The sequence below is a fragment of the Dermochelys coriacea genome, chromosome 3, assembly GCF_009764565.3.
Source record: "Dermochelys coriacea isolate rDerCor1 chromosome 3, rDerCor1.pri.v4, whole genome shotgun sequence".
Taxonomy (NCBI): Eukaryota; Metazoa; Chordata; order Testudines; family Dermochelyidae; genus Dermochelys; species Dermochelys coriacea.
Window position 1 is genome coordinate 92,411,529 of NC_050070.1, and position 27,923 is coordinate 92,439,451.

General features: G+C 42.1%; 1 protein-coding gene and 1 long non-coding RNA gene across 13 annotated transcripts in view; one reads left to right on the plus strand and one right to left on the minus strand.

The window, feature by feature from the left end:
* The window catches only part of FAM184A (family with sequence similarity 184 member A), a 189,890-nt gene that overhangs the window by 130,407 nt on the left and 31,560 nt on the right, over positions 1–27,923 (minus strand). The gene's annotated exons all lie outside the window — the stretch shown is intronic.
* On the plus strand, positions 22,812–27,539 carry LOC122459330. Its single transcript, XR_006279945.1, has 4 exons — positions 22,812–23,303; positions 24,898–24,906; positions 25,578–25,582; positions 27,526–27,539. It is a non-coding gene; the product is annotated as an uncharacterized LOC122459330 (long non-coding RNA).

Consider the following 27,923-nt stretch of genomic DNA (forward strand, 5'->3'; position numbering starts at 1 on the left):
GATACTAAGCTAAATTTATTATTTAGTCAACACATTTCCAGCATGCTTAGACATTAAAGCACATATCAAAATAATCTGAAAGAGTGTTTCTACAAGTTAAAGTTTAGCTAACAAAACAGGCAGATTTGAAAGTAATTCTGTATCACTGTACATATGCAAAAAATTATTCATAATTATTTTGCTGAAAAGTAACAGTGACATGAATATTACTTTGCTTAGATTTAGGTGGTTAAACAAAAAAGTCACAGTAGCCAACTCTTGCTTTTGTTACCTGGGAGAGTTGTACTCTCCCATTTACTCTTCCCAGCTAAAAAGGAGATGTAATGTATTCTGTAAATATATTACAACTTAAACAAGCTAACAACATTTATGTACTTATTGATAGTAGAAGTTATAAAGTTAATCTCTAAACTGTTACAATAGCTAAAGTTAACTCTGCAAGCCTGCAAAGGTCGAGAAAGTGAAACAACAGTTTTGCAATTACATGTACAAGATACACAAGTTAGTTTAGGGACATACAGTCTCCTACAAGGAAAACGTGGAACTTCACAACATTCTCCTTGTAGAGAGTTATTATTAATACACTCTTCCATTGTGAGCTGTGACTTTGCTCCCCTCACATCCTGTGTCCAAGCACCCAGAAGCATCTCAAAAGATTGGAGGCAGCACTGGGGGTCTCTGCCAGCTCCTCTCTGCACACCAGCTCTGCCATGATAACTACTGATTCCTTAACCTATTTTTACGCCAAGGGAAAGTTCCACAGCAGGAAGAGCAAGGATGCCTAAATTAATTTCATAATACCCACCAAATGTATGTAGGACCAGGGATATGATATTGCCTCCCACTCATCCCCAATCCTTTCCTCTCCCAAATATGGGGAGCTAAGTTCCCTCTAAGCTGCGCAGCAGCACATCAGGCTATAAAGGGCCGCGCAGCAGCGCAGCCACAGGAGCCTGTAGAGGAGAGAGGTAGTGGAGGGTGGGCTGGGAAGGGAGCAAGTAGGGGTGTGCAGGGCTGCCGCAAGCCTCTCCCCTGGCCTGGGAGCTGGGAGGAGTCCTCTGGCCCCAGTCCCGGGGCAGCCTGCACCCTAAACCCCTCATTCCCAGCCCCACCCCAGAGCCCGCAGCCAAACCCCTAATCCCCCACTGCACCCCAACCCTCTGCCCCAGCCCAAAGCCCCCTCCAAACCCCTCAGCCCCACCACACATCACCTCTATATTGGTGCACATAACAAAATTCATTCCGCGCATGGATATAAAAAATTAGAGGGAACAATGGAGAATCCTCAATATGCACTAGAATAATGCTACAGAGGTGGCTCTTCTTACTACTGCATGCCTGGAAATGGGTTTTCTAGCAGAAGTGGAGGGTGTGATATGGTCCTTAGAGTCGGTTGTTAATAGTGTATAATTTCAAATTAATTTTATATTTTTCCCCAGTAAAACTTTATTAATATCTACAAATGGCCAAATACTGAAGTTTCCATTCAAGCAAAATTCACTATGAAGTCAATGCAAATTTTGGTAAGATCTAAGTGAAAACTGAATAAGGACTCTGAGCTCTTGTTCATAATTACTACACTTTGATTGAAAATTGAACTGAATTATATCTATGGAATGCTTTCTTGATTTTGAAATTATACTGCATTTATTGGAATGGATAGTCTCCAAGATAAATCAAACAGAATAGGTGAACTGGAAATTAGTCTAGAAATTAATTTGTGGGACTTCTTTGACTAATCAAACTGTATAATTAGAAACTGCATCTGCTCTGTCAGTCTGTTGATCATTTCCCTTTAGTCTGAAGACTGTTCTGCAGTAGAGAGCTAAATTTCTCGCTGGTATCCAAACCTTACACACAGATTTAAAAAAATTATAGGAAAAAAATTTCAGCTAATCCAAAAACAGTATTTCCACTGGGTAGGTTGGGGAAGGTTGTGATGAGGTATTAATTAGTCTAGTGAGGTTTGGAACATCCCGAGGTAAATATTAGCATGGTTTCATAACAATTTTTTAAAGCTATTTTTGATACCAGTTACTTTCTAAAATGTTTTCTGTAAATCACAGTAAGACATACGTCAGGGAGTCACTGTTTTTCCCCATATTATAAAATTATAGATGATTTTTTAAAAAGATGCTTTGACGAAGAGCAGGTCATTTAAGTTATTCCCTTGGATTACTAAATTTCTCACTAGAGTTCATGTATGTTATATTAATCAGATATTTTTATTTATATTAACCCTTCAAGCCATGATGCTATTTATAGTTTGTAAGAAGCAATTAACTTAGTTTAGTGTATTTTAAAACAAACAGGAACAAATTAAACTAAAAATATTACATTAACATGTTACAAATCTAACAGATCCAGAAAAAAGCACAGGCAGTACTATTATCATAGATCCAACCATCAGGGGCTGCAGTGTTGCCAACTCTCATGATTTTATGAAGAGTCTCAAACTATTTGGTTTTTCCTAAAGCCCCAGCTCCTGGATTCATAGGATTATGCAAGACTTTTAGTTTTCATTTGAAAAATAGCAAGCTTTTAGCTCTCATAGTTGCGGTGAAAAGCTTGAAAATGTGGGAGAAATCCTGGACCCACTGAAGTCAATAGCAAAACTCCCACTGACTTCAATAGGGTCAGATTTGATTCTAAATGGCCAAGGCCCAGAAGGCAAATAACCCAACATTTATTGTTATATAACAACACCTCATGATTTTAAGTCAATCTCATGATTTTTTTAGATTCAGATTCACAATTCTGTAATACTTGAAGTTAGTAATGCTTTGGTGGGCTGTGAGAGATCCACAGAATGCAGCCACTTTGCCATCCTTGAAGAAGATGTAGCATGTACTTTCCTTGCAAATGGGCCCAGTTCCTCTAGGTAGCATTGAGAAAGGTAGCTTCACCCCCTTTAGGAAGATCAGTCCTTGCTAAATCCTGCTGTCCCCCCACCCAGCACCTTTCGAATCTCTGAAACTAGCTGTTTTTCCTCGATCACCACTACTAAAATTCCTTCTTGTAATTTCCCACCTCTACTACTATAACTTAATTGTCATCAGCTTCTCTCCGTCATTTGACTCCCACCTTCAGGCTGTTCAAAAGAATAACATTCTTCTTCCACTACTTTGTAAATAGAAAAGCAGGACTTGTAGCACCTTAGAGACTAACCAATTTATTTGATCATAAGCTTTCGTGAATACATCTCTCCCCTCTGTCTTGTATCTATTTGTTTTTAAGCATTCAGTTCAAGTTTTTCATTCTCATCTTTAAAATCCTCTTCGACTTCATTCACACCTCCATATTTGAATTTATTTCTTTCTAAATCCTGTCCCATTTTCTACTACACAGAGTGAACAAGATTTGGGGTATTCTTTCTTTTAATCAAATAACCTAAAAATCTTATTTAATTTTGTTTTATATGTTGCAGGCTAGTTATGCTTAATAGATTTATTTTGTTTTTTCTTTTAAAACAGAATAGACACATTCTTTATTTTTTAAAGTCACTACTTCCCATGTATATTAGCTAATATAGGGATGGGTAAACTTTTTGGCCTGAGGGCCACATCTGGGTGGAGAAATTGCATGCAGGGCCATGAATGTAAGGCTGGGGCAAGGAGTTGGGGTGCGGTGTGCAGGAAGGGGCTCAGGAAAAGGGGTTGGGGCAGAGGAGGGGTGCAGGGTGTACGAAGAGGCTCTGGGAAGGGGGGTGGGATGCAGGGAGAAATGCGGGAGGAGGGCTCAGGACAGGGAGTTGGGGTGCAGGAGAGGTACAGGGTGTGGCAGGGGGTTTAAGTACAGGCAGGGTGCGGCAGAGGGCTCAGAGCAGGGAGTTGAGTTGCGGGGTGCAAGAGGGGTTCGGCGTGCAGGATCCAGCCTGGCACTGCTTACCTGGGCTGTTCCCAGGCAATGGGAGTTGCGGGGGGAGGTACCCACAGGCGAGGGCAGTGCACGGAGCCCTCTGTCCCCCCTTCCCCAGGGGCCGCAGGGACATAGTGCCATCTGCTTTCGGGAGCAGCGCAGGGCCTGTGGCGCCACAGGGGTGGCAATCCCATGGGCAGAATCCAAAGCCCTGACACGAAAGATCCGACCCATGGGCTGTAGTTTGCCCACCCTGAGCTAATATATTGGCTGTTGCATACCTTTAAAATATTTAACCTGGATAGCAGGGCTTTAGAATGATAACAAAAAATAAGTTTCAAGTACTGTGTGTGTGTGCTCAAAGATTTTTTAAAAATTAATCAAAACATATATGTGGTTTAGATAGCGGATATAGTGCTGGACCCACGAGCAAGTGTGAACCAAAGGGCAAGCAGTGCCATTTCTGCTGACATATTTCCCAATTCAATTCTGGCCCTTCAGGGATGATTGAGCCAGCTGTGAAAATGGAGAACTGACAGAGGAAAGAATAGGGAAGAGGAAAGAAAGGGTCAGATCAGTGACTAAGCCCTGGTCTACACTAGGCGTTGAGGTCGAATTTAGCAGCGTTAAATCAATGTAACCCTGCACCCATCCACATGACGAAGCCCTTTTTTTCCGACTTAAAGGGCTCTTAAAATCGATTTCCTTACTCCACCCCCGACAAGGGGATTAGCGCTGAAATTCGTTTCGCTGGGTCAAATTTGGGGTACTGTGGATGCAATTAGATGGTATTGGCCTCCGGGAGCTATCCCGGAGTGCTCCATTGTGACCGCTCTGGACAGCACTCTCAACTCAGATGCACTGACCAGGTAGACAGGAAAAGGCCTGCGAACTTTTGAATTTCAATTTCCTGTTTGGCCAGCGTGGCAAGCTGCAGGTAACCATGCAGAACTCATCAGCAGAAGTGACCATGATGGAGTCCCAGAATCGCAAAAGAGCTCCAGCATGGACCGAACGGGAGGTACGGGATCTGATCGCTGTATAGGGAGAGGAATCCATGCTATCAGAACTATGTTCCAGTTTTCAAAATGCCAAAACATTTGTGAAAATCTCCCAGGGCATGAAGGACAGAGGCCATAACAGGGACCCGAAGCAGTGCCGCGTGAAACTTAAGGAGCTGAGGCAAGCCTACCAGAAAACCAGAGAGGTGAACAGCCACTTCGGGTCAGAGCCCCAAACATGCTGCTTCTATGATGAGCTGCATGCCATTTTAGGGAGTTCAGCAACCACTACCCCAGCCGTCTTGTTTGACTCCTTCAATGGAGATGGAGGCAACATGGAAGCAGGTTTTGGGGACGAGGAAGACGATGAGGAGGAGGCTGTAGATAGCTCACAGCAAACAAGCGGAGAAACCGGTTTTCCCGACAGCCAGGAACTGTTTCTCACCCTGGACCTGGAGCCAGTATCCCCCAAACCCACCCAATGCTGCCTCCCAGACCCACCAGGCAGAGAAGGGACCTCGGGTGAGTGTACCTTTTAAAATACTATAAAAGGTTTAAAAGCCAGCATGTTTAATGATTAATTTGCCCTGGCATTCGTGGCTCTCCTGGATGTACTCCCAAAGCCTTTGCAAAAGGTTTCTGGGGAGGGCAGCCTTATTTCATGCACCATGGTTGGACACTTTACCAATCTAGGCCAGTAGCACATACTTGGGAATCATCGTAGAACAAAGCGTTGCACTGTATGTTTGCTGGCATTCAAACAACATCCGTTCTTTATCTCTCCGTGTTATCCTCAGGAGAGTGTTATCATTCATGGTCACCTGGTTGAAATAGGGTGCTTTTCTTAAGGGGACATTCAGAGGTGCCAGTTCCTGCAGGGCTGTTTGCCTATGGCTGAACAGAAATGTTCCCCACTGTTAGCCACGCGGGGGGAAGGGAGACAAAATGCAACCTTGTAACGAAAGCACACGTGCTATGTATGTAATGTTAACAGCAAGGTTTACTGTGAAAGAGAGTGTACCCATTGTTCTATGGGTTTTTTTTTAAAATACCACTGTCCCTTTTTTTTTCCTCCACCAGCTGCATGTGTTTCAAGGATCACAGGATCTTCTCCTTCCCAGAGACTAGCGAAGATTAGAAGGCAAAAAAAAAACGCACTCGCGCTGAAATGTTCTCTGAGCTCATGCTGTCCTCCCACACTGACAGAGCACAGATGAAGGCATGGAGGCAGACAATGTCAGAGTGCAAGAAAGCACAAAATGACCGAGAGGAGAGGTGGCGGGCTGAAGAGAGGGCTGAAGCTGAAAGGTGGCGGCAGCGTGATGAGAGGAGACAAGACGCAACGCTGAGGCTGCTGGAGGATTAAACTAATATGCTCCAGCATATGGTTGAGCTCCAGGAAAGGCAGCAGGAGCACAGACCGCCGCTACAGCCCCTGTGTAACCAACCGCCCTCCTCCCCAAGTTCCATAGCCTCCTCACCCAGATGCCCAAGAACGCGGTGCGGGGGGTCTCCGGCCACCTAGCCACTCCACTCCAGAGGATTGCCCAAGTAACAGAAGGCTGGCATTCAATAAGTTTTAAACTTTTAAAGTGCTCTGTGGCCTTGTCCTTCCCTCCTCCTCCTCCACCCCTCCTGGGCTACCTTGGTAACTATCCCCCTATTTATGTGATGAATTAATAAAGAATGCATGAATGTGAAGCAACAATGACTTTATTGCCTCTGCAAGCGGTGATCGAAGGGAGGTGGGGAGGGTGGTTAGCTTACAGGGAAGTAGAGTGAACCAAGGGGCGGGGGGTTTCATCAAGGAGAAACAAACAGAACTTTCACACCGTAGCCTAGCCAATCATGAAACTGGTTTTCAAAGCTTCTCTGATGCACACCGCACCCTCCTGTGCTCTTCTAACCGCCCTGGTGTCTGGCTGTGCGTAACCAGCAGCCAGGCGATTTGCCTCAACCTGCCACCCCGCCATAAACGTCTCCCCCTTACTCTCACAGAGATTGTGGAGCGCACAGCAATCAGTAATAACAGTGGGAATATTGGTTTCGCTGCAGTCTAACAGAGTCAGTAAACTGCGCCAGCGCGCTTTTAAATGTCCAAATGCACATTCTACCACCATTCTGCACTTGCTCAGCCTGTAGTTGAACAGCTCCTGACTACTCTCCAGGCTGCCTATGTATGGCTTCATGAGCCATAGCATTAAGCGGTAGGCTAGGTTCCCAAGGATAACTATAGACATTTCAACATCCCCAAGGGTATTTTCTGGTCTGGAAAGAAAGTCCCTTCCTGCAGCTTTTGAAATAGACCAGAGTTGCTGAAGATGCGAGCGTCATGTACCTTTCCCGGCCATCCCACGCTGATGTTAGTGAAAAGTCCCTTGTGATCCACCAGTGCTTGCAGCACTATTGAAAAGTACCCTGTGCGGTTTATGTACTCGCTGGCTTGGTGCTCTGGTGCCAAGATAGGGATATGGGTTCTGTCTATGGCCCCACCACAGTTAGGGAATCCCATTGCAGCAAAGCCATCCACTATGACCTGCACATTTCCCAGGGTCTCTACCCTTGATATCAGCAGATCTTTGATTGCATTGGCTACTTGCATCACAGTAGATTTGCCCATTCCAAATTGATTCCCAACGGTAGCTGTCTGGCATTGCAAGCTTCCACAGGGCTATTGCTGTTTGCTTCTCAACTGTGAGGGCTGCTCTCATCTTGGTATTCTTGCGCTTCAGGGCAAGGGAAAGCAACTCACAAAGTTCCATGAAAGTGCCCTTATGCATGCGAAAGTTTCGCAGCCATTAGGAATCGTCCCAGACCTGCAACACCATGCAGTCCCACCACTCTGTGCTTGTTTCCCGAGCCCAGAATCGGCGTTCCACTGCATGAACCTGCCCCATTAGCACGATGCCCACATTGGCAGGGTCCGTGCTTTGAGTGAAGTCTGTGTCCATGTACTCATCACTCTTGTCACCGCGCTGATATCACCTACTTGCCCGGTTTCGCTTTGCCAGGTTCTGGTGCTGCATATACTGCTGGATAATGCGTGTGGTGTTTAATGTGCTCCTAATTGCCAAAATGATCTGAGCAGGCTCCATGCTTGCCGTGGTATGGCGTCTGCACAGAAAATAGGCGCGGAACAATTGTCTGCTGTTGCCCTGACGGAGGGAGGGCCGACTGACGACATGGCTTACAGGGAATTAAAATCAACAAAGGGAGTGGCTTTGCAAGAAACTGAATGGCTGCCTCAAGGATAGAACTCAAAACTGGGTTTAGCAGACCGTCGATTTCACAGAAGGAGGGAGGAGAAAACGAATACAAAACAAATCTGGTCTATTTCTTGTTTTGAGCCACTTCATCTATCTTTATACATCATGCTGGCAGCAGACCGTGCAGTACGACCGCTAACCATCGTCACCTCCTGGGTGCTCGGCAGAAGACGGTGCAGTATGACTACTGGCCATCGTCTTCTGCTGGCTGCAAATTAAAAAGAGAGTGCACTGCCGCTAGGACTCAATCACCATGAGACAAAACAAGGGAAATGACCTGGTTGAGTCACTCTCATGTTTGCCCAGGCACCCGGTTAAAAGAGCACCCAGGACTACCTCGACGACAGCTACCAGTCATACTGCACTGTCTGCTGCCAAAAGGCAATAAACTGCTGCTGTGTAGCAATGCAGTACCATGTCTGCCAGCACCCAGGAGACATACGGTGACGGTTAACTGAGCGGGCTCCACACTTGCCATGGTATGGCATCTGCACAGGTAACTCAAGAAAAAAAGGTGCAAAATGATTGTCTGCCCTTGCTTTTAGAGAGGGAGGGAGGGAACAGGGGCCTGACGATATGTACCCAGAACCACCCACGATAATGTTTTAGCCCCATCAGGCATTGGGATTTCTACCCAGAATTCAAATGGGCGGGGGAGACTGCAGGAACTGTGGGATAGCTACCGATAGTGCAAAGCTCCGGAAGTCGACTGTTGCCTTGGTACTGTGGACACAGTCCACCGACTACATGCACTTAGAGCATTTGTGTGGGGGGACACACACTCAACTGTATAAAAACGCTTTCTACAAAACCGACTTCTATAAATTCGACCTAGTTTTGTAGTGTAGACAAACCCTAAGTCAGAATCAGACTTCTACAAGCATGTTCACTCTAAAGATAGCAACTCACAACTACCATTTTTTGTACAACATGCAAGCGCACACAAGTTCTTCTACTATATATTAATAACTATTTTCTGTTCTTTATTCTCTAGTGCTTATTGTAGTACTATTTGGAATTATGTATCCACCTTAAACAAACTTCTGAACCCCAGGAACAGGTGAATGACTCAAATTCAGACCTTACCAGATCTGAGACAGAGCAAGAATACATTTATTCAAAATCCTAGAAGAGAGTTTCATTCATTCTTAGACATCTAGTAGTCAGTTCAATGACTTTAAATATTGCATTAAACCAGCTGCCTAATCACTGTAGAGTTTTCCATAGGTATCCTGCCAAAGGGGAGTTTTAAAGAGGAATTTGATGGAAGACAATGAATCTGAAGGAAATCTTGCAGATATTTACAGGGATCTCTTCCCACATATAAGAGGTGGCATAGAAGAAAGAAACAAGGTGCTTGCTGGAAAATTTTAAAAATTGTCAGGAGACTGGCATCACTTGCAGAACTAAGGCAGGACATTTCAATACAATTTAAAAAGTGATAGTAGGGTGATAAAAGTCAAGAAAAGTAGTTTGCATTTGATGCAATAAAGAATATGGAGCTAGCAGACCAATCCAGAGGCGAGTGATATGGTTTAAGTGAAAAGCCAGGAAAAACTGATCATTGTAGTAGAATTCTGAGTGGATATTAATTGCTCAAAAAGTGTTAATCCAGAGTTAAGGACGATGCCTTGTGCCCTTCCAGAATGCGGAGAGTGGATAACCTTAAAGCACTGAAAAACAGGAAATACAAAATTAAGGTAACTGTCGCAACTCCTTCCCACCCCCCCAAAAACAACACCACCACAACCTTCTCTCTACCCCGCTAAATAAAACCCTGTAATCTGACAGGACCAGATTACAAGGATCAGATTCAGATCAGATCAGAAAACAACCAGACTCTCTCAAGTTCAGGTTGCCTCTGATGACCTTCTCCTGCCCATGTGGTGAGGGAGGTGGCACTTGTCCCTACCACCTTGCTGCACTGTGTTTACTGCAGATTGAGTTTGCTGACAAGTTGCAGTGCACACAATGTAAGAGGGGTCTGCAGCTTGCAGGAGCTGACAGAGGAGATATCTGAGCAATTATCTTTGAAAACTCATAGAAGATGGGAGAGATTCCAGAGGACTGGAAGAGGGCAAAAATAGTACTAATCTATAAAAAGGGAAATAAGGACATTCCAGGGAGTTACCAGTCATCTTAACTTCAGCACCTGGAAAGATAATGGCACAAATCAAATAATCAATTTGCAAACACCTAGAAGATAAGGTGATAAGTAACAATCAACAAATTTGTCAAGAACAAATAATGTCAAACCAAACTAATAGCTCTCTTAGACAGGGTAACAAGCCTTGTAGATGGGGGGGGGGGAAAGCGGTAGATGTGGTGTATCTTGACTTTACTTAGGATTTTGATACTGTCCCACATGAACTTCTCATAAACAAACTAGGAAAATTCAATCTAGATGGAGCTACTATAAGCAGGATGCATAACCGGTTGGAAAACCATTACCAGAGAGTACTTATCAGTGGTTCACAGTCAAACTAGAAGGGCATACTGAGTGGGGTCCTACAGCAATCGGTCCTGGGTCCGGTTCTTTCAATATCTTCATAAAATTATTTAAATAATGACATGGGGAGTACACTTATAAAGTTTGTGGACAATATCACGCTGTGGGGGGTTGCAAGTGCTTTGGAGGGTAGGATTAAAATTCAAAATGATCTGGACAAACTGGAGAAATGGTCTGAAGTAAACAGGATGAAATTCAGTAAGACAAATGTACTCCACTTAGGCAGGAACAATCAATTGAACATATACAAAATGGAAAAAGACTGCCTAGGAAGAAGTACTGTGGAAAGGGATCCGTGGGTTACAGTGGATCACAAGCTAAATACGAGTCAACAGTATAACACTTTTGCAAAAAAACCTATCATCATTCTGGGATGTATTAGCAGGAGCACTATAAATGAGACATCAGAAATAATTTTTCCCACTCTACTCCATGCTGGTAAGTCCTACTGTGTCCAATTCTGGATGCCACATTTCAGGAAAGATGTGGACCAATTTGGGGTAGTCCAGAGAATAGCAATACAAATATTTACAGGTCTAGAAAGCATGATCCACGAGGAAAGACTGAATAAATTATGTTTGTTTAAGTCTACAGAAGACAAGGCTGGTGGGGGAGAGGGGTGTAGGACATGGTAACAGTTTTCAAGCACATAAAAGGTTGTTACAAGGAGAAGGGTCAAAAATTGTTCTCCTTAACCTTTGAGGTCAAGACAAGAAGCAATGGGCTTAAATTGCAGCAAGGGAGGCTTAGGTTGGACATTAGGAAAAGCTACTTAACTGTCAGAGTAATTAAGCACTGGAACAAACTGCCTAAGGAGGTTGTGGAATCCTCGGCACCAATGTTCCCTCTAGTTTTTGACAGGCTGTGCGCACAAAAATTTCTTCTGTGCAAGTTGTTGTGCTTCTGTGGAAATTTGTGTGTGCACGGTGTTTTGTCATGTGTATGGGGTTTAGGATCTGTGTGCGTGCGCACACGTGCACAGTTTAGAGGGAACAGTGCTCTCAGCACTGGAGGCTTTTATGAACAGGTTAGACAAACACCGGTCAGGAATGGTCTAGTTATTACTTAGTTCTGCCTTGAAGTGCAGGAGACTGGACTAGATGACCTTCAGAAGTCCCTTCCAGTCCTACACATCTGATTATTATAATATAACAACATCCATGTGAGGAAAGCCAGACAAAAGCAACACACTCGAATGAACTCCTACAAAAAATGATAAAAGACATGAACACTATCACCTGTGCACAAACATGTTCCACAAGCAAATCACTCCATATCTGATTTCTCAGTACTTGTCCTCTTTAATATGAACATATTCAAAAAATAAGCCATGGAGCTTAAATTCATAACTGTTGGACACTAAAAACCAGGGACTCAGACACTGTTATAAACCTTTCCGTAACTCTTGTTCTTCAAGATGTGTTGTTCATGTCCATTCGAGAACGCACCCTCCTACCCTTTTGTCAGAGTTGATGCAAGAAGCAACTGAGAGGGTGGCGGGGTGGCAGGTATCGTGCCATGAACGCACCACTTCAGGGGGCACCAGAGCTGACCTGATAGATATCACCGAGAGTAAAAACGTTCCAGCAATGGTGCATGCAGCACACGCATACCTACATTGGAATGGACGTGAACAAGCAATCCAAGAAGAACTGATAGTGTCATAAATCTGTTCATGGGAAGGAAGGCCCTGGATGCCAAGGAATTCAGGGATGCCCCTATAAATTATATGTTCTGAACTAGAGTTAGTGTGGATTTTCCAGTGTTCAGTTGAAGACCCAAGCCCAAGAAGAGAGAAAGTACCTTTCATGTGGCAGATAACACTTCTTTGTACGACTGATCCTTGAGCAACCAATCGTTGAGGTAGAGGAATACTATGATCAGCTGACAATGCAGGCAGGCAACCAGCTCTGACAGAACTTTTGAAAACTCTTTTGGAGCCAAAGAGAGACCAAAAGGGAGGTACCAGATACTGAAAATGATCCTGGCCTTTGACAAAATGCAGGAATCTTTTGTGGGATGGGCATATTGCTACATGGAAATGTGTGTCTTGATGGTTGAGGGCCAAAAACCAATCCCCTGAATCCATAGAAGGAATTATAGCTGCCAGAGTCATCATCCTGAACGTTTGAGATCTCATAAGTTTGGTTATTAGTCTTGGATCTAAGTTTGGTCTCCACCCTTCATTTTTCTTTGGCACAAGGAAGTGCCTCAAATAGAAGCCCCTTCCTCACTGCTGAACAGCTACTGGCTCTAGTGGTCCTAAACAAAAAAAGGGGGTTTATCTTCTGTCTTAGTAGGAACTTAGGAGAAGGGTGCCTGAAGAGGACAGAGAAGGGGAACCAGGAGGAGGAGATAGGTAGAATGGATGGGGCAGCCCAATGATATTTCTAGCACCCATTTGTCGGAGGAGATATGGAAATGGAAGAGTCAGTCCCCAAATGGGGGGAGGTGGGAAAATCATTGTAGCTGACAAGATAAAGAGAGGGGAGGATCTGAATCCTCCACCATCCCAACAAAACTAATGCTTCAAAGATGAAGCCTGCTGTAAACTTGTATCAGGTGGGATAGAGGATCTTTTTCTCTGGTACCTGTCTTTCTATGATGTTGCATCTGTCTCTGAAAACCAGAGAATTGCATCTGGGAGGATCTTGAGCTATTTGTAATCTACTGATTTTTCTTCTGTTAGCAGGAGTACAGATGCCTAACAAACGCAATGTGTCCCTGGAGTCTTTAAGAGTATTCAACAACCCATAGGTATTCTGTGAACAACTTCAGCTCATCAAACAGGAGATCCTCTACTGTATTCTGAACTTCTCCGGGGAAACCAGATAACTGTAGCCAGGGGGCCTAGTTCATCGCCACTGCTGTGGAGATGGAATGGGCTGTGGTATCTTGTGCATCAATGTCCAATTCCTAAAGAAACGTCCTAGCCAGTAACTGCCCCTCAGCATTGGTAGCCTGAAATTGTTCCCTTTGGTCTGGAGGAAGATGTTGAATAAAGCAGTCAAATTTTGCATAATTTGTAAAGTTGTATTTGGCCATCAGTGCCTGGTAATTCATAATGCGGAATTGTAGACTTAGCAATAAGTAAAATTTTCTTCCAAGAAGGTCCAGGAACTTCTGATCTCTGTCATAAGGATGGACTTATAACAGTGTTGTTTGCCTTGTTTGTTTACTGCATCAGAGAGTAGGATGGAGAGAGTGAGAAAATAGGAACTCCGAGTCCTTGGTCAAAACATAATATCTCTCTTACAAATTGATGTTACTGTAGCTGGGGTTTGCCAAATAGTTTTCACAGGTTCCAGCAGAGGCTCAGTGATAGGAGGTGAAACTCTGGATGGTGTTGCAGCGTGAAAAATATCCAACAGCTTGTACTGGGATTCTTTGACCTCCTCACGAGGTATCTGTAGAGAGTCTGCCATCTGTTTAACGAGGTCTTAAAACTGTCAAAAATCAATCAGCCACAAATGGAGAAGAAGACATTACTGTCTCATCTGGTGAAGATGACATGATGGTAGTCTGAAAGGTAGTTTCTTTATCTGCCCTAGTCTCTCGATCCTTGAGCATTTCCTCCTGTTGCTGGGGAAGAGAAGCCTGAGTCTCCCTATTATCCCGATGGGAGAGGGTCGGGGGCCCAGAGAACTGCCAGCAATAAGCTGCAATATAGGATTCCCAATATGCCACTGAAGACCATAAGGGGAAGAGGGTGGCATCCAGAGTTGCCCCCACCAGAAGCGATGAGAGCTCTGGACATCTTTCCAGTCTCTTCAAGAAAGGGGGTTGCTATATGTTTATAGGAGAGCCTGGAATGGGGATCAGTGATACTGATTGAAGGTCTCCATCATCATCCTTTTATTCCTCTAATGGGGCAGCTACAACTGAAAAGGGAGGTGATGGTACTAGGAATGAATAAGAGTCCAGTGACTGCAATTCTCAGTATCAAGAGATGCTCGGTACCTACCAGCAATGGAGACTCTGGTTCAGCAGTCACTGATGAGTCCTTTGGATACCTTGCCTTGTAGCACCAAGTGGACTTGTGGCACTGAATGAGGCTGTGATACTGACAGACCAGTGTTCTTGTGCCTGCAGGACAGTATCAATGGTTCTGAGCACTTCACAGGCACGTAGATGTAGATGGAGGCTGTCTTACATGGTACTGAAGAGATCAATAAGGGGAATGGGAGAGGAGTTAAGACAAACTGTACTGATATTCTGTGTTTGCACTGACCATCTCTGCTGGATGGTACCAGAGCCTTCTCAGTCCTATATTTGCTCTTAGAGCTGAGCTATTTTCTTGCTTTGCTGATACCCAAGGAGCCCTTCGCCGCTATGATACCAAGCCTCAAAAACAAAGTCTCTGAGGTTGTTGACATGGTCAGAGAGCGAGATCTTTTTGAGGTTGGTGCCTTAAAAGGGAAATTAGAGCTCCTCCTTTTAGGATCTTCAGATGAGGTTTCTGAAGCTTTCCCCTTTCTAGGGGAGTATTGTGCTGAGGTTGGAAGGGCACTACAGACACCCATGGACTGATGTACAGGGGAAGTTATCCTGACTTGGCTCTGAAGCAAGGCCAAGGGAGTGCTCCATCCTTAACAGTCACAGCTTGATTTCACGGTTCTTCTGTGCCTTTGATTTGAGGGCTAAATAGAAGTTACACTTCTGCAGGACATGGAACTCTCCTGGGCAGTGAATGCACTTAGAATGTCCATCACTAACCAGGGTAGCTTCTCTACAAATGAGGGAACGTTTAAACCCTGATGAACGTGAGGCAACGTTTAAACCCTGATGAACCTGGCATGCTCCTCACAGGGAGGATTTCCCCAGAGTAAATAAAACATTTTTCAATAGCCATTAACTAACTAAACTAAATAGAATGAACTCAGCAAGCAGCACAGTGCAGACACAGCGTCAGGCTGAGGTGGCTGAGAAGGACCTGAGGGCAGTTCACCCACACAGCCCGATATAGTTTCGTGCCCCTCACCGAGGCTATCTGCAGTGCACATGTGGGCTGAATGGACATTGCTAATGAAAGTGTCTGATGAAAGGTGTGCGGGGCAAATATGGACCTGAAGTGAAGCACCCACGGGGATACTAGACAAAAACACTCTCCCCCCAAGGGTTATACTCCATACAGAAAACCCTTCCCCATTCCCATAGGTTTTCATTAGTAGCTGTTGAGATTCCTTCAGACGTCTTTCCACACGTTTTTCAATAACTTAGTTTGACTCCAGATTTAATCACTCAGGTATCTTTATTTGGCATACAGCAAAGCTATGCTAAGTTGATCAGACTCAAAATGTGTGTGGGGGGGGAAAGGTATAGAGCATACCACACATCCAAAGTTGCATAAAAAACTTCTTCCTTCATATACTGTGACAAAGTTCCTTCTCTACTTTGGCAAGTCTTGAGCTTATTGGAAGATTTGCTCACCTCAGAGATTCATGACAGCCCTCCATTTGGCCGTTTTCGTGAACCCACAGTCCAGGTCGACTCCTCCTGTGTCTGACAAGGAGTTGGGAGGTTTGGGGGGAACCCGGGCCCGCCCTCTACTGCGGGTTCCAGCCCAGGACCCTGTGGAATGCAGCTGTCTAGAGTGCCTCCTGGAACAGCTGTGCGACAGCTACAACTCCCTGGGCTACTTCCCCATGGCCTCCTCCCAACACCTTCTTTATCATCACCATAGGATCTTCCTCCTGGTGTCTGATAATGCTTGTACACCTCAGTCCTCCAACAGTATGCGTTCTCGCTCTCAGCTCCTAGAGCCTCTTGCTCCCAGCTCCTTACCCTTACACCACAAACTGAAGTGAGCTCCTTTTTAAACCCAGGTGCCCTGATTAGCCTGCCTTAATTGATTCTAGCAGCTTCTTGATTAGCTGAAGGTGTTCTAATCAGCCTGTCTGTATTGTCTCCAGAAGATTCTTGATTGTTCTGGAACCTTCCCTGTTACCTTACCCAGGGAAAAGGGACCTACTTAACCTGGGGCTAATATATCTGTCTTCTATCACTCTCCTGTAACCATCTGGCCCGACTGTATCACAATACATTTACACATTACACTGGATTTACTAAACATTGCATTACAGGTTTGGGGATTGTCTTTGGTTACTTTGTAGGAATCAATTCCTGTACAGCATGTTCTGTCCACACACTGTCCATGAATGACTTATTCTTAACCTCATTTTACATTTCAGTCTTGATTTGTCCACTGTTAACTTGTCCATTGTAAAAGATTCCCTGGGTATTCCCCCGCCCTTAATTTAGCTAGTAGAGACATTCTGTCTCTTAGCTTACTGATCCATTTACCTATTTTAGTTAGCACTGACATTTTGTTTCAAGCCTGCTGATCCATTTACCTCCCTAATACCGTCTCCCAAGAAATGAGGCCTCATCCATGTCTACTTACGTCAAGCCAGGCATACAGTTGTAAAACAAATTGAACTAAAGGCTTTCTCCTTTAAAAAAAATTGATATATTAAGAAGATTAACATTTTTAAGTGCAAATCTACTGATAAAGTACTTGTCAACTAGCAGTTGTGGATTAAGCTGGTGTTATTCTGTGGCCAACTGCTGTATCTGAAATGAAAAGTTACACCTCAACCCCTTCTTTAAGCAAGTTTTCTGGTTAGAATGAAAGTCAGTAACTTTTTTTTAAAAAAAATCCTTCCCTACACCTCTACACAATATTATTTGCAAACTGGACACCATTAAATTAGGGTTGAATAAAGACTGGGAGTGGATGTGTCATTACACAAAGTAAAACTATTTCCCCATGTTTATTCTCCCCCCCACTGTTCCTCACACGTTCTTGTCAACTGCTGGAAATGGCCCATCTTGATCATCACTACAAAAGGTTTTTTTCCTCTCCTGCAGGTAATAGCTCACCTTACCTGATCACTCTCGTTACAGCGTGTATAGCAACATCCATTGTTTCATGTTCTCCGTGTATATAAAATCTCCCCACTGTATTTTCCCCTGCATGCATCCCATGAAGTGAGCTGTAGCTCATGAAAGCTTATGCTCAAATAAATTTGTTAGTCTCTAAGGTGCCACAAGTACTCCTTTTCTTTTTGTGGATACAGACTAACACGGCTGCTACTCTGAAACCTAATAATATTTTAGTTAACTTAGTGCCTAAGAAGGTACTTGTAGATATGCATTATACTCAGGGCCTAAATTAAGCTAGAACGGTCTGGATCAGACCTCCGGTAAATATTTTCAAACCCATGGGGCTAAATCCCCAAGTCTCAGTGCTCCCACTCCCCATAGGGCTAAAGCCCCAACCCCCAGTGCCCCCACTGCGGGGCTAAAGCTCTGAATCCACCCTCCCTGCAGCTGAAGCCTGGAGCTCTGCTGCCCTGCAGGGCAGAAACCCCAAACCCCACCACCCTGCCACAGGACAGAAGCCCCGAGCTCACCCCAGCTCCCAGCCCAACGGCTGACGCCCGGAGCCCCGAACCGGCTCCACCCCAACTGGGCCCTGGAGTTTTTATAGCATATTGGGGAGCAGTCATGGGAGGCTCTGGGAAATAATCTCTGAATTTAAGCCCTGATCAGAGCCTTCTATGTCAAGAAATACTGTTATAAACGGAGATTAAGATATACCTTCCTTGGTAAAGTGGGCACTTTACCTTCAAAGAGATGTCTCCATTAGGGATTTTTGCACTTGTGTAGCTACACCAATGCAGCTACATTGGTGTAAACCCGCAGTCTAGATGGGTTGAACTTGTGTAAAAGACATTGGCTATAGCTATAGTGGTACAAAAATGCCTATTACAGATAAGCCCTGAAAGTGGAACAGTCTCTGGTACTGTTGGAAGAATATAATCTTAAACCTATGACCTCCAACTCTGTAACCCAAAGCAAAACAGATGGTACTGCCAGACCTGCCTTCAAGGTAGAGTTAACTAAATCTAGAATATTTTGACAGTGGCAAGAAAAAGTCTCCAAGCTAAGTAAAACCGATATGCTCGGAATAAGTTTTTTTATACAGTACTGAAAGACTCAGTTGATCTCCTACTGCTCTCAAGGGCTTTTTTAACTACCCTGGGCATTGTTCTAGTTCCTGATAATGTAACACCACTTATCTGACCAATCACTGCCAGATACTGTGTATTTTCTCACCTTAATTCTTGGCCTGCCAGAAGAAGTTAAAAAAATAATAAATTATTAATACCAACCAAAAAGTTTTAAATCTATAATGCAAAACGGTTTCATATACATCTGTAAAATTCCCCTGCGCCGCCCCCACACAAGACATGATGATACATTTTGGGTAAATTTTTCAAGAGTCTTTTTAAAAACAAATTCGTGCACACACACACGCACACACACAGTGTTGTAACCAGCAGATAGGTAGGTGCATGTAGAATTTTCGAAAGGGAGGAGGAGGAGGAAAGTGTATAGCTGAATCTAAAAGCCCCCTTTAAAAATCAGTGTTTGTGTGTATAGTCAAAATCTGTATATGCCCACAATTCTTACCTGAAGAAATTTTCAGCTTGCCTAAGTATGCTCTTAGTTCTCTGAAAATAACCATCATTATATACATGCACAGAAGAATCTGCCTACATGCTGCAATGTATGCATACAGATGCTGTTCTGTAAAATTTGGACCTTTATATTGTGAATGTTCTTAAAAAAAAACCTCTATGAATGAAAAGACAGTACTTTAGAGTTTTAGTCTCCATTATGTCATCAGGATGAGAACACAAATTTAAATTTGAAACCTCATTTTGAAAAAAATTACAGAATTTCCTATACTCTTCAGTTTGGTCTTTATGCAGCACACTATGTCCTCTGCCTAAAAAATTGCTCTCTCTCCACCCCCCCCCTTTTTTTTTTAATTTTAGTGAGAAAGGAGATACTGAATTATTGTTCTTGGTTACATTATAAAAACAAACCTAAAATAAAAACACCGCTAGCAATGGATACACTTTTTCTATTTAACATGAAATATATAAAAGGCAATGTTATCAAAGGAATTCATTAGAATTTATTCAAGCCAGGGACACTATCAATCTTCTGTTTCTATCTACAGTTCAACACACTTTCTGAAAAATGTGAAAAGCCAGAGAGTTTGTTTTCTGCTGCTCTCCCCAATCAGCCTTTTGCAGCTACAGGTGAGTCACATCATACATGCATTTAACTTACGCGAATTCAACTATATGTGCTCGGCAAAAAAAAAACCAAAACAAACAAACAAGATACCTGTAAATAGTGCGGGTGACTCTGCCCACCATGCCATTCAATGAGCATATACCCCGGTGTGAGTGTGAGATGAGAGATGTGAATCTGCTGTTCCCTTTGTTGTTCTCATAGTGTGAGCATCTCGCCACGCTGAGTGTGATTCTAGTGTTTAAAGATACGTATTTTTCGTACAACATGTCCCCTAAATGCAAGCCAACTACTTCATCTGGTGCTCAACCAAAGAAACAGTGATCAGTTCCAATGCTGGAGGAAAAACTGGCTGTGTTGGACTTATTGAGAGACAGTATGTCAATCTCCAACGTGGTGTGTAAATATGGCCACACGAATCTAGCATCCATGCCATCAAGATTCGAGAGAGAGAAATTCGTCAAGCCATGGCATCAAGTGCTCCAATAACTGCTAAGGTGACGAGCCAGGAGTGTGATAAGACTTTAGTGAAGACTGAAAAGGCATTAAACTTATGGCTGGAAGACAAACTGTAAACATGTGCCTATCGATGGCAACACATTGCGAGAAAAGGCTCTTAGCCTCTATGCGCTGTTCAAACCTCCCACCGAAGAGGGACAGCCATCTGATGAGAAGGAATTCAAAGCCAGCCAAGGCTGGCTTAACAGTTTTAGGAACCCCTTCAACCTCAAGAACATGCAGACTACTGGTGAAGCTGCACCTGCCAAAGAAGAGACAGCAAAAGCCTACCGCGAACAATTAAAGAAAATCATAGAAAATTAAAATAAATTAAAGAAAAGGGCTATCTTCCAGAGCAAGTTTTTAATGCTGACAAGACTGGGCTCTTCTGGAAAAAAAAATGCCCAACCGCACTTACATTTCAAAATCAGAAAGACAAGCCCCTGGCTTCAAAGCAGCTAAAGATCATGTGACTGTATTGTTTTGTGGCAATGCGGCAGGGCATTTAATAAAGCCGAGCTTGCTCTACAGGGCTGCAACTCCCCATGCCCCAAGAACAAAAATCTCCTCTCTGTGTTCTGGCAATCAAATAAAAAGGCTTGGATGACGGCAGCATTATTTCTGGATTGGTTCCACAAGTGTTTCATTCCAAAGGTCAAGCGATACCTTGAAGAGAAAGGACTTCACCTTAAAGTGTTGCTGATCATAGACAATGCTCCTGGCCACCCTGTGGCACTCCAGTTTGCGCATAATGACGTTGAAGTCATCTTTCTCCTCCCCAATTCCACCTCCATCCTCCAACCTCTCGACCAAAGCATGATTTGCTGTTTCAAGGCCATGTACAGGAGGCTTACATTCTCACGGATACGTAGCGCTAGACGCTGATCCCAATCTTAATGTGATGGAGTGTTGGAAGTCCTCCAACTTTGACAACAGCATCACTTATATTAAACAGGCAATGGATGCAATCAAGCCTGAAACAGTCAATGCATGCTGGCGAAACCTATGGAAAGAATATGTGAATGATTTTAAGGGTTTCCCGACCATTGACAAAGAAGTGAAACACATTTTCAGGCAAGTGGGTGGTGATGGCTCCGTCGATATCCTTGAGGAAGAAATTGAAGAATTGAGAGCCATAGAGAAACACTGACTAACAACAAGTTAGAGGAACTGATGAAATAGTCTACAGAAGATGAAGACGACGACCACCAGGAAGAGCCAACAAGTTGGAATTTTCATAAATTTGCTGAAGTGTTCCAAGCAGCGAAACACTTGGATTTAATTTCTGAATACGATCCCTCTATGGAATGAAGCCTCAAAGTCACATGTAGTATTACAGACTATTTGAGACAAGAAATGTTTGAGCAGCTCAAGAGACAACAGAGACAGTTGCCGATCACCATGTTTTTCAAGGAAAAACAACCAGCAGCAGATGAGCCTATGGAATCAACTTCTCGAGCTGAACCAGAGCCAACCACTTAGTCTATGACTCGCTCTCCGTCACCTCGATCGACATCAAGCCTGACGACCCCCTGTAATAACTCCCTGAAATTAAAAATATAGTACTGTAAAATATTTTGCATATGTACTCTATTATACTGTACATTACTGTATACATATTACTGTACAGGGTTGTATACACAACCCCACATACAGTATACTGTACTTTATGGGCGATTTAAGGGATTTTCAAAGGTATTTTGACTATACGCGATTTTTGCCTTAAGTGCTAACTTTAGAACCTAACCCCCACATAAGATGCAACTCCACTGTACTTCCTGCTGACATCTATACTGACCCCACTCTGACAGGTATTTAAGTTTTGTGATACTCCTGAAAACAACCTGTTTTATGAATTAGTAACTTAGAAATTACTATACTGTCAGAAAAACACCTTTGTTTTGTGTTTTTATCCTCCTTGATATTGTGCATTTAAATATAACAGGTAATGGACAATAAATAGAAATATGATACTAACAGAACCTTCAGGACCCTCTTTTCCCTCCCTACTATTCATACCTTTAGCTGCTGCCAGCAGTACAAATCTTCAATGCCTGTCAAAATTCACCTCAAAGGCTAAATTGTAGTTTCTACAAGAAACTAACTGGCTGATTATGATAAGGCAGTAGGTAATCGAAGATCATCTATTTCCTTTATTAAAAATACCTTATAGTCTAATATGGATAACTATCATCTTGCCTGCTTTATTTACATCCCCTTTTCCTTCCCTTTGTCTATTTGTAGGATAAAGGCCTAAAAGTTAAATATATTTAAGTATTTGTCTCTAAGTCTTATTGACTTCAAACACACCTCTCATGCTTACAGATAAACACATGCATGATTACAGGATCTGGGCTTTAGACTGTAATATCTTTGAAGCAAGGACCATGACTTCTCTTGGAAAACAGCTGTCACAGGTAGATGCTATGGAAGACAAATTGAAAAACAAAACAACTTATGTACCAAATCAATTTAGGAGAGTGCAGAAATAGTTTGCCCCAAACCAAACCATGTGCCTCTCTTCAGCTTTCTGCAGTAGAGAGGATAATACCATGATTCACAAGAGTTGGAATGTGATGCCCTTAGATGTCCGGGGCTGCACGCGCGCTACACTGACTGGCTCAGCGTGTGTCTACCCTACGCCGACAGGTGCGGGTAACCCGTTGAACCCCATTCGTGATGGGGATCGGGGATTGCAATTATTCCCCATGAACGAGGAATTCCCAGTAAGTGCAGGTCATAAACTCGCGTTGATTAAGTCCCTGCCCTTTGTACACAACTTCTTAGAGGGACAAGTGGCGTTCAGCCACCCGAGATTGAGCAATAACAGGTCTGTGATGCCCTTAGATGTCCGGGGCTGCACGCGCGCTACACTGAACTGGCTCAGTGTGTCTACCCTACGCCGACACGTGCGGGTAACCCGTTGAACCCCATTCGTGATGGGGATCGGGGATTGTAATTATTCCCCATGAACAAGGAATTCCCAGTAAGTGCGGGTCATAAGCTCGCGTTGATTAAGTCCCTGCCCTTTGTACACAACTTCTTAGAGGGACAAGTGGCGTTCAGCCACCCGAGATTGAGCAATAACAAGAGTTGGAATGGAATCTGTAATGCAAAGTCAATTAAGCAAAATAAGAAAATTGAGAAAAAAAGAGATACATGAACTGTATAAGTGAATTCTAAATATGCCAACACACCCTTTCCTTTTCGACAGAGTTCTGTAAATTGCTTGGGTCCAAATACAGCCAGTAAAAACAATTTAAGGGAGCATACAATAATTCCCAGAGGAATGCTAGATACAAAAAAAATACAAAGTGTACTGATAATAATTAAAAAAATAAACCTGAATAAGTGAAGTCAGGGAGTGATCATCAGAACTAAAATTTATCTTTTGTTTATCTGCACCTTCAAGACAGCAAATGACAAAAAAATGGAATCTAACAATCATATGACAGCAGCATAGATAAATTAAATTCAAAGTGATTTAAATCACCAATTTTAATCATGATTTAAAATCAGCAGGCAGGAAACCTTGATTTAAATGATCTAGTTTAATTCTGTTTTGAATTTGCTCTTTAGTAAAATAACTAAACAGAAAAGTCAAGTCTTAGTGACTGGTAACCACTGAGAATAAACATGTTTTAACTAAATATAGCTTTTACACAAAATTTGGTAATTCTTTTTGTAAACTAGGATACATTATATACAATTTCTTAAATAAATGTGTATAACATACGTTTATTCAGATTCTCAATTTTTACTTTTTTATATTAGAAAATAGTGAATGATGCATTTTTTATTTACTAGATTATTCATCTTTTATTGGCGATTTGTGTCAAGATTTGTCAGGATAGAAACTGGAATTCAATTTAAAATGTGCAAGAACAGCAATTATTTTTTCATTAGTTACAGATGACTACCTTAAATGTGCTGGAAACTTTATCAAAACATGTTTTGCATTTAAAACTAACTTAGTTATTAAGCAAAGGAAATATTATTTGTAGTTACTGATTGAAGTGATCTCTTCTGGTCACCAAGTCCTTCAAGATTTTATAACAAGTAGATCTCATCCTCTCACACCTAGTTTTTAATTCTTAGACTGGAAGAGGAAAACAAGCCTTGCTGCTTTATCAACTCAACTCCCAATTGGTTTCTTAACTCTGAATGAACTAATTGTTGAACTGAACTATAATAGCTTAATAAACTAAAATGAAGAAACATTCTCCCTGAAACTCCAGTTTCAGTTGCTTAGTCACCAGCTCAGTGGTTTGACTTTTTTTTAAAGCTTCAGCAAACATGTCCTGCTTAATTTTTTTTATTTAAATTTATTTTAATAGATTATGGGAAATCTAGGCCTTAAAATATAGTTGTCAATTTCAAATTTATATCCGTTTATTCTTAACAAAAAATAAAAACTAGTTTAAAACAAAAATCTGTTTTGATTTTTTTTAATCAAGTTTTATCCATTCTGTATGACAGAAAACCATCTCCTGACAAAATATCACCCTCTGAATCAGCAAATCTCTAAAATGGGAACAATCTAAAAACTAACAGCTGATGGGAATGTTAGACAAAGGAAAAATGAAGCCCATACAAATGGCTGTTTAGTCAAAGCCTCAAACATTTACAGATATGTTTGAGAGGCAGAAAAAAGGTGGAGGGGGTTAGACAATTTGACTAATTATCTTTTTAGATTGCTGAACAACAGATGTATAATATTTTAAACACATTATAACGCAACCATGGACATGTCTACTCTGCCTTGCAGTTTGAACTATGAGGATGTGAACTGTAGCACACACCAGACTATTTCACTGTACCTCCTCCATGTGGATGCTGCAGACGTGAACTTCAAAATTTATTTAAATTTATATTTACCTATACAACTTATATTCAAAATGTTCTTAAAGTCCGTCTGAGCACGAACATAAAATTTTTTAAAGTAATTTACAGTACTCACAATTCTAGCAAAGAAGTCAAACTAGAAACATTCTTTAATATTGATCAACTCTCCTAAATTCATATTACTATCCTGATAAATCATGTTTCTTAAAAGTTTCCCAGGCTGTATTGTTTACTGGGGGATAGAATAGATTTTTTTAAAAAAAATCATGCTCGATTATCAGACAGCATTACGAACAAGTCAATAAAAGGTAAATCCCATACTGAACTGCTTTAGGTATTTGCAGCCTATGATATTTTACTCCCCTCCCCCACCCCACCCCACCCACCCTCAACTTCTTAAATACATGATCTGGAATGATATTTACATTGGAGACAATGATCACGGTTGATTAAACTGGAATTTCTGCAGTAGTGGTAAATACTGACCAGAAGAGGTGTCACCACATTTTTCAGATTGCTTCTTAGGGCTTGTCTACTCAGGAAGTTAGTGTCAGCAAGCTAAGGTGTGAATTTATGGCATACTATCTACTCTTCAAGAATTCCCTATTTGGACACTTACTGCACCCTAAAAGTGCCTTTGTGCATTTCAGCTTACTACACTGCAAAATGCTACCAGCCAAAAGCTAAAAATGACTAGCAAGTCTCAGCTTAAAATAGCATATTTTTATTTCATATATAGATATAGATATGTAATCATACACACTCACAAAAGATCTTTTATTGTTAGAAAGGTAATAGATTTCCACGATGTTTTCTGTCTGTGTGGAGAGCTGGAGTTGTGGATTCTTAATTTGCGAACAGGTTTCAGAGTAGCAGCTGTGTTAGTCTGAGTGCATCCAATGAAGTGAGCTGTAGCTCACGAAAGCTTATGCTCAAATAAATTTGTTAGTTTCTAAGGTGCCACAAGTATGCCTTTTCTTTTAACTCGTGAAGTTACAGCCAGAAGCATTAAGGGGAAAAAGAGGTAGGCCACTGTGCTCCATGTAACAAGTATGTCTACTTCCAGGAATTAAATTCTACTGGGGAGGGGGAGAGATGGAGGGGGGGGAAATGAAGATTTTTTGTTTTGTTTTTTAAAGCCACTTGTTTAATGTAACTCAAGATAATTCAGATTGTTCTTAAGGTGGAATTTTCCTTTAACTTGGTAAAGTTGCTAGTGGAACAAATCATCTTTCTGCCTACATTTTCTTAATACAAAAGAAAATCAGCCAGACATTTACAGCACTATTGAAATTACTTACTAAGCTAGATCACTACTGACAATCACATCTGTACTATAATTGATCTGCTGTTCTTAAGAATCAGATAAATATTTATTAATGGTGAGATTCTTGTAGTAATCTGTACTAAATTATAAAATAAATCTGATTTAACATCAGAGTGACTCAACTGAAACTGCTTGAGGCAGTAAATCATCGTTTTTTAAATTTGTCCCTCAAAAGTATTTCAAAAATACTTAATCTGTCACCACTTGTAACTTCACTATATCCCTTACTATTCAAAGTTTGAAAAAATTGCAGTCACATTTTTAGTCTTCTATCCTTCTACTTCCACCTCCAGGTTTAACTCCACAGCAACTTTTTAAAGATTTCAAACAGCTAGTGACAGGTAACAAAAGGTATCTTGTCATGCTGGGTGACCATTATTTTTAAATTTCTCTGACAGTGCAGGAAAGTGCATGTTCTATAAAAATTAAATTATTGTCATCAATTCCAGAAAAAATTACACTTCATTTGAAAAGATCATACTAGGGACCAAAGCTAGTATGCCAAATATTAACCTGCCACACATTGAAAGAGATAAATGTTTTGCTAAAAGTCCTAAAAGATAAATGCTTTATTTAATTTTCTGTCCTTTCAATATTCCATTCCCTAACAGCATCTTTGCCCGTTAATTTAGTCTACCGTAAAATCAAAGTAAAAAATTTCTGTGATACTGTCAATTTGAAAAATCAGACATCAGAAAATGTACATCCAAGTAACACCCAAGATTAACTAGGTGTTATTTTATTAACTAAAATAAATCAATCAGTGGTGAAAATTGCCTTCCCCCTCCTATTAGTTTATTTTGTTAATTTGACAGCATTTGTGTACAGTTTAACTTTTAATCAGTTATTCATTATGTAAATCTCTCCCCTTTTGCTGAGCCTTAAAAAAAGAAATACTACCAAAATTTCAGCAAGACTCCATCAAAAAATTTCCACTATAACCAGTGATACAAGTGATGCTCCCTTGATAGACTATCCCCCAGCCTACCCCTACAAAATTCATCTATCAGTCTTGCTCCTATCCATCTATCTCCCATGATTCCCCTTTCCCAGAAGTTCATGGAGTTCTAGGTCATTAACATATTTAGCAGCTTTTCTTCATAGTAGAAGTGGTGGTGGCAGTGGCAGCAAGCAGGTATCCTGCAGTCTCTACTAGCAGCAGTGATGGAAGAGAGATCATATTGCAGCTTATGGCTGTAGGGTGGTGATTGGTTCCTCTCTTGTGACAGGCTGCGTGGCTGGATTGCAGAATGATACTTTGATACTTGAGATGATTTGGCAAGTCTTCTAACAATCTTCCCAAGCTGGTTTTGGGGGACAGTGGAGAGAATAGCATGGGCCCTCCCAGTACCTGACTTTCAATCTCATGCATGAAGCTGAGCTGGTAAGAACTATTTGGAGAAATCGGCATGGAGCAGGATCCCACTCACTGCAGCAACAACCTGTCATCTCCTTTTCTCCTTGTGTCACTGGCATGAAGGGTGGGGTAGCAGGCTCTACAAGGTGTA